We start from the raw sequence: 5,953 nt of genomic DNA, 5'->3' as shown, positions 1-5,953 counted from the left end.
ACCCGCCCTGCCCTTCCGATCTAACGTTGCCGGTCAAGGCTTTTCGTGTCCCTACATTAACCTCCACAGCGATGGTCACCAGAGCAACTCCCAGGAACTAGTGTATTTTATTCATGCAGCACTCAAAACGCTGGTGGTTATTTATACGTAGATTTAAAATTCTGATCTTTTTGGCTGCTGGATCATCTAACTGGTCACAGGAGTTTTATTCCTGTTTAGAGATGGGGCTTTTCTTGACCCCTGAAATCTATAGGAGATACCCTGATAGATGATGCAGTTTTCATTTCTCTCTAATTTCATGGTATTTCTAAAACAATCCTATGTCCAGGCTTACCCCGCTACTTCAGTAAATGTTCAGAAATCTCTAATCAGGCTGGATAAAATCAGAGAACAGACCAGATAAAACAACATTCGCATGGAGCAAGTGCCTCCAGGCAAGGGGTAGGTGAAGGTTAAACAGATAAAAAAGACTCTTAGGCCGTACCAGAAATTTACTGGGGATTAAGCAACTACAGAAAGATGGCTGGTAAGAGCCTTACCCACCCACGTGAACTTGACCATGAGGCAGAGGGGGAAGCAAAACCCAGAAAAATATAAAATATTCCCCACAAGTTTTCAAGTTGCTTAATATTTCAATGCTCAGTGGTGAGAGTCTGATAAAAAATGATAATTATTTTTATTACGAAGAAAGTCTTTAGTTCCTGAGAAATTTGTTTCTCATTAAAAAAAGGAATTTCAACTGACTCAAAAATTGCATGAAACTTTTCAAAAGCCATTTTCCCCAGTAAGCACATCTGCTGACAAAAAAGCTGCGTGATTTTTTTTTTTACTTGGCTGTTGATAGCAAGAGCTGTCTGAGCTTGTTGCCATCAGCCGTGTTGTACAGAGAATTACCATTAAAGTCAGTTTGGGCTCTTGACCCTAGAGAGATCAGCTATCAGTGTTTGACTCTGCAGTTGTAGGGAGGCCATGCAGACAATCCATAAGATCTAAAATACCTATTTCTTCATCTACAGGCAGTTTCCTTAACTTCATGCAACAGACTCCCTCCACTCTCAGATGTACAGTATGTTTTGCCCTGCAACTGAAAAAAATCCCTTGAATAATGGATATTGAACCAAGCCCATCTGAGATCTTAAACCAAGCTCATTACACAACTTTTCATCTTTTCCCTGGTGAAACACAAATCAAACCAGCCAACATTACTTTCATCAGTGATTCAATTAGCTCAATCCTACCGTGCTTTTAAGTAACGGGATATACCAATAACCTGACAGCAGGCTAGCACGAGTGATCCGTCAGTGCTCCCCAAAATCTCTGCGCTGCAGCAGACGGACTGTGTTTGCCTCCGAGCACGCAGTCGGCTCAGTCAGGTAACCAGCTCCTACAAACCTGAAAACAGGCTGAAAAGCATTTAGTCCTTCCTATTCTCTGTAATCCTATACAGTCAGCAGTGTGTGTATTCAATAAAAACACAGGATGACTGTTATTACAGGCCTGTCTGAAAATTTTATTTCTGGCTCTCTCCCCTCCGTACTACTTTTTAATCAAGGGACAATGAAAATATAAACTGATCTAAAAAATGAATTAAAAAACCCAGCTGCCCCAAAATAAATACAGCATCCAATCTGCAAGCAGGCAAAATGCCCCATCTGGATTTTCGCACTTTACCTGTCCTCTGCAGTGCCAAAACATTGCAGCGGTGCTAACATTGCCTTGTTCATGAAACATTGGCCAAAATTACTTCTTTTATTTGCCTTGGGTTTATTCTTCTTTCATTGATGTGCCTGGTCTTTGTGCCCGGATGAAGGCAAAAGGCAGGCAGCTCTTTTCCCCCAGCTCCTGCTCCCCGGGACCCCATCCCACCTTAGCTTATAGAGACCTTGACCTCATCACGAGCTCCCACTTAGCACGAGGGCGTATTTTTTCTACAAAACAATTCAACTTCTAATACAAAATATTTGTACATCTGTGTTTTTTTCAGGGCTGTTCCAGGAACTTAAATGGATATCAAGACCATAAGATAAAGCCTGTCTTATAAAAAGCAAAATGAATAAAATTCCTGCTAACCTGCTGTTCTCTGCATGCGTGGGATAGTTCTACAGGTGCTTTTTGGTGCTGCTAAGATGCAACAAAACCACCACGAACTCCAGCAACAAGTCCTTGTCTAGGTCCTGCCATGTGCTGCAGCAGTCACAGGGTGACACCGGCCCCACGGCATCGGCCAGGCAGCCCTCGGCCAAGAGCCTAGACCCCCCGGGAACCCAGGTCCACCTCCAGAAGACACCCCAAGAGCTCAGAGCACTGTGCTCCTGGCTCACTACAGCGCCTGAGCCAGGCTGCCGGGCTAAAGCCACCGGCGGCTGCTGGGTTTGGGGAGTTTGAGTCCGAATGTGAGAGTTTTGCCAAATAACCTCAGTTTGTGGCTTGGTTTCTAAAGAAGAATTGCCCGTCTGCTTCCTCAGAGGTTGGTTTCACCAATAAGCCATTTCCCTGTTTCTCAAAGACTCTTCCCTAACCAAACGCTGGGTGTTTTATGGGAGTTTTGGAAGAAAAAAAATAATAAAACCCACAGATGTTTCTAGAAAAAGGTTAAAAACCAGAACAAAACAACCCCCCAAAACCCCCACGTTGCAAAGAATTTCTGCCGAAAACCAACCAAGCATAAAACCCCAAACCCAACAACAAAGCAGAGATCCAGAGCACCTTGCTGCAGCATAGCGCCAAGAAACGATCTACATGTGAAGAGGGGAAGCAAACAGGTTATTCTCCAGTAGGCAAACTACCAACTTGCAGATGGTCTCTCTCTGGTTTGGATTATACCGTACCTTAAAAATCCCACTTCACTTCTCAATACAAACCTGAATAGATTATGAAGAACTGCAGTTACAAATTAAAGCTCTACTAAAACTTAAAATGTGTATATCGAGTATGTTCCAACGTATAGAAATTGCAGCTGAAGCTTGAGAAACTAAGTATTTTAGGGATTTTTTTCTTTTAATCATTACCTTCCAAAGTTATTGCACCAAAGAATAATTTCCTCATAACACCCAGCGAACAAACAACTCGCTGAGTACGCAGCACTCAGCTGGGTAAAGCCCTCGCCTCTGGAAATCTGCCAGTTTGTAAGTGTTAAGATAAAGGCAAGAGCGATTCCAGCTCTTCTTAGAAGTGTGGTTATCTGAGTACGTGTGAAGCCAAAAGGGCCAGGCCAGTCAGTGTAGGCTGTGAGCAGTGCAGCTGCATTGATTTATAGCAGATGAAACCCTGTAGCATTGAGCAGTAGCGGGTACAGCGTATTTTTACCCAGAAAAGTCCCAGTGACTCCATCAGGAAAGCTGGTTGGGGACCTTCTACAGGATCTTCATCCTGGACCATCTTTGGGAATTGAAGTGACAGATGGTATCTTCTACAAACAGAAAAGTGTTGGAAAGCCTCAGAAGTACAGCTGGAGGAAGAATTAAAAACAAACAAACACAGAACAACCTTCTCCCTCATTAACTCTGAGCACAATCCCAATATTTTGACAATATTTGTCATCTCAAATGAGAAGGAAAATGCGAAATAGCACCATTCTGCAGAGAATTATTTTTCAAATCCCAAACTACATGGAAATGCCAACTTTCAGATGAGCTTCACACTGAAGTATGTCCACACCACTGCCAAGGTAGCTAACAAAAACTGGTATCGCAGCACTTTAATTACCTTGCATTAGCCAAGTCAGAACCGGGAAATGCAGAGGCATGGGTGAATGAGTAATGTGGGAGAAAAAGTTAATTGGATTTTTTTGATCACTGCATGAGTTGGATCCATTTCAAACTGCCCATGTTAGATCTTTTCCTATGCACAGGTACATGTATCATGCTCAGGAATAAGCGAACCGCTAAGGTCTTCAGCACTGCCACTGGTTGCAGCTGCCCAGGAGTAAGGATGCAAGAATCTGCCTGCAATTCTTTCCTGGAAGTAAAAACATCAAGCCCCAGATCAGATCATCAACAACATTAAAACCAAGCAGTGCATTTAAGAGAGAGCAGTACTGGGAAATGACTGCCACAAAACCTTCGCAGGAGCAGCAGATTCCCCAAGCAGCCCATGCTGGACATCTCCAAACAGCCCCCGAGGATGATGCAAGCCCCTGCATCTCTGCTTCCTCCACCCAGCCTGCCAAATGCCCTCAAAAGATAGTCCCATCCAAAGGTCTTCAACGTTTGGTTTTACCACCCAATACCAAAGCCCTTGGCGTGCCCTCTCAGAGGCAGAGGGCATTTCCAGCAGCAGGGCTGGCACAGCATGGCACTACCACCTCCTTCAGACCGGTTTCCAGCTCCATCTCCTCACCACCCACGGAGCACTCCATGCACATTGCTACGAAAGTCCCCGTTTCAAATAGATATTTTTGATTTTTACAGGTGATTGAAAGTTGTCTTTTCCTTCTAGGGATGCGAGTTTATTTTTTCTTTGCAATGTTACCAAAAGCCTCCTCAAACTCACACATTACTGCACAAGCTATTTCTTTTTTTTATCCCTAAGTCACAATCGTAGTAATAACCTAAATAACACCAAATGTTTTCAAATACAGAAGCTGAACCCATGAAGTGAGGCTTTTGCTGAGGCTATATGAGTGGATGAAGTCAAAGCAACAGATGCACTTATTGCTAATGAATACACATCAATTATTTATTCCCAAGCACACATTTTTAAAGGGTGGTTTGTTATTTTCAGATTACAAAGCACACCAGGAATTTTTCAGTTCATCTTTTCATTTCCTTGATATTGTCTCTAGGTGGATTATTAAATTTCAACATGTATTTCTACATTCATATTAATTTTGCAACTATGTGACTGGTGATTTTCGGATATGCAAGAATCTGTTCTGTCTTAGAGTATACAAATTTGGCTTTGGCACATGTCTTTGAGGTGTTAAATAGTTTGTGGCTTGTGATACATATTTATCTTTTCAACATAAATTATTGGTTTCTGTTCCATTAACCCCGTAACCTGTGGCAAACACCACCTGCAACTCTGCTCCAGCGAGCGGCTTGTAACTGCACCAATGCTGTTTGGAAACACGCAGGACGTTGTAGCAATAAATAAAAATGTGCTCGTGCTGTACCTTGCTAGCCTTATTTCTTACGTGCAAACAGAACAGTTCGGTCTCTCCATGCTTTCGCAGGTAAGCTGTTTTGACAGAGGACTTGAGGCCAAATTTCACAGCAGCAATAGTAGCTGGAATAGCAACTTGAAAAATGGGATTGCCACCACTCAGCATACTCCAGGAAGAACACCTGTAAAAAATTATAGCCCCAAAATGTTTCTAATCCTTCCCAAACATTTGTGACCCTTCAGTTTTCTTCACAGGCAAAGAGCTTGGCAAAGCTTAGGCAAAAATAAATTCCCATTGTTGCGTGCAGTAACAGCAACAACAAAAATCCACTTTCAGAAAAGGATTTAGCTTTTTCTGTCTATGCTTAGCATTAACATAGCCTACCACAGAAAATGATTTTTAGCCTTGCAATAGGAGAAGGTAGTGCCACAGACACGGAACGAGCAGCACTGGACACAAGTTATCGCAGGCAGGTACGGTCCAGGTCAACAGCAGGTCCAAGAGGTGTTTTTTTCCCCGAGAGCTACAGAAAGGTATTTTTGTGCACACCCCTCTTCAGCAGAAAACGCATTAAGCACATAGGCCGGTGACTGTGCAAATTGCTTTTTCAAGCACGCTTGCTTTGCCCTTCACGGTTTTCACACAGGCAGGAGGAGCAGGACAGTGCCGGGCTTCCGACGGTGCCGATGAGGGCGGTTTAACCGGCCGGCCGCAGCCTGTGCCAGCACCTCCGCTTCTGGGAACCGCAGTTTCACGTTGAAGCAGGACGAGAAACCCAGCAGGAGTCCAGCTCTGCACGTCAAAGCGTTCAGGCACATAAATCCCTACCATAGCCTTCACACAATTCCC

This window comes from Cariama cristata, unplaced genomic scaffold (assembly GCF_000690535.1).
Source record: "Cariama cristata isolate BGI_N322 unplaced genomic scaffold, ASM69053v1 scaffold503, whole genome shotgun sequence".
Taxonomy (NCBI): domain Eukaryota; kingdom Metazoa; phylum Chordata; class Aves; order Cariamiformes; family Cariamidae; genus Cariama; species Cariama cristata.
Note: the sequence above shows the minus strand (reverse complement) of the source record.